Source organism: Otolemur garnettii, unplaced genomic scaffold (genome assembly GCF_000181295.1).
Source record: "Otolemur garnettii isolate 467f Iridium unplaced genomic scaffold, OtoGar3 scaffold00058, whole genome shotgun sequence".
Classification (NCBI taxonomy): Eukaryota; Metazoa; Chordata; class Mammalia; order Primates; family Galagidae; genus Otolemur; species Otolemur garnettii.
Window position 1 is genome coordinate 10,930,998 of NW_003852453.1, and position 2,339 is coordinate 10,933,336.

Genomic DNA, 2,339 nt, shown 5'->3' on the forward strand with positions numbered 1-2,339 from the left:
TTTTCTTTCCTTTTTAGCAGTTTGAACATGAGGTGTATAAGTATATTTGTTTGGTAGTTATTCTGCCAGACCACAGTTGTCATCATTACTTTTGGAATATTCATTAGCATAACCATTCATTCTTTAAATATTTTTGTACCTCATTTTCTCTTTCTTTTCCTAGAAATTAAATGGAATTCTTTTTGTTATTTGAATTTTGTGAATATCGAACCACTTGATACTGTACTACAGCTCTTGGATGTTCTATTCCATTGTTCTCTGTCTCATTTCTCTGTTTATGATTCAGTTTGGGTAATTCCTATTAACGTATATTCAAGCTCACTATTTTTTTTCTTCAACTGTGCCAAGTCTAATGATTTGCTTGCTGAAGGTATTCTTTACCTCTGTTTCTGTGTCTTTCCTTTCTTGGCAATCTTTTTGTGTTTCTTAAATCTGTTCATAAGAGTCATTATGTTCAGGACTTGTAATAATCAACACTTAAAATCACTTATAAGGAGATGTAAAAGGTACTACTGAGAAAGTTTTTGTGTTCCTTTCACTCAGCTGCCATGGATTCTAACCAGTGCTCTAGGAGTAATAAAATCTAATACCGCCTCTGTGAGATAGAGGTATGGTAATAACAGTAGCAACTCTCCAGGGATGTTTATAATAAAACTTAAGTATAAAGCACTTATTAGTGGTTAATAGACAGTTGCTTATTGCACATTATTCAGTAATATTTTCTATGCATTTTTATGTTCTTTGCAAGGCTGAGTTCCTACCTTTTACATAGCCATATAAGTGATTTTAAGTGCTGATTGTTACAAGTCCTGAACATAATGATTGTTATGAATAGTTTTCAGAAACTCAAAAAGATTGTCTTATTGAATATCCTATTTGGTTTAAATTCTCTTCAGTATTACTTAATTTGTGGTGAACATTCCAGAAAGCCCCTTAATGTTGGCAACTGGAATGTGATGGAGTGCCCCAAGAGCAATGTTGTATCTGGTGGGATATTTCCACAGGGCAGTAAAGATGGGGAAAATCCAAATGATGGTTTTGAGTAGAGGTCATAACTGGGAGGGAAAACGTCAAGGCTGGAGGCCATTAAAGACAAGACCCCAATCATAGGCAGCAAAGGTAAGTAAGCCTTGTGTTATTATTTCTTTACCCCCCCCCCTCCAAAGGCTATAGATTTTTAGGATTCCACAATCAGTTTTTGTGAAATGCATGTGCTAGGGGTGATAAGAGAGAATGTAGGGAGAAAGGGACATTCTGTTGCTGAAGTGAAAGGTATGGTTGTTTACAATGTGCCCTGGATTACAAAGTTTGTATACCCATCATTTCTACCTCCAGGATTTGAGCAAAAGCCAAGATGAATATAGATTTAATTTCTTCCCAATGTGGTAGGTTAGTATACAGAATAGGATACAGAAAGAACTGGGGAACTGTATGGTGAGCATATAAGGAAGGACACTTCTGATATCTGTGATACAGAGAAGTATTAGGTGATCTACCTCTTGATTCCCTAATTCTCTAGTGGGAAAGGAGATTAATCATTTTTTAGGTAATTAATAGGAGCACTGAACCTTTGTTCACATGTATACAAATCATTAACAGAGCAAGGTATCAGCTGGAGGCAGGTGATTTTATAGCTCCTCCAGAGAATTCTTTAGGAATGAGTATTTTTCAGAATTTCAAGCTGCGTTGTTGCTAAAAAGGGAAGAGACCAGGGGCAGGGGCTCATGCCTATAAACCTAGCACTTTGGGAGGCCAAGGTGGGAGGATCCCTTGAACTCAAGAGTTTGAGACCAGCTTGAGCAAGAGCAAGACCCCTATTTCTACTACAAATAGAGAAAATTAGTGTTGTGGCGGGTGCCTGTAGTTTCAGCTACTTGAGGCAGGAGAATCAACTGAACCCAGGAGTTTGAGGTTATTGTGAGCTAGGCTGATTTGAAGGCACGCTAGCTTGGGCAACAGAATGAGACTCTGTCTCAAAAAAAAGTAAGGGAAGTGAATTTTAACACCTATGTTTAGCTACCAGTGTCTTAGTAGAGGGCCCCAACTGATCTATTTCATGGATTATATGAATCTCATTTTTCGTGCCCATTTTAATTTCTTTTCTTTTTTTTTTATGTTGTGAAGATTTCTTTTTTTTTGGAGACAGTCTCACTTTGTAAAATTTATTTTTCTTACTTATACATGTGTATATTAGCTTTCCACTTTTGTCTTCACAGAATTATAAAAAGACTACATTTAATGACAATAACAATGTTTAACATAAGGACTGAGAACAAAAACCTCATAAAGAATGAATGAAGATAAATACATTCAGAAAAGAAATCTGACGATTGCTGCAA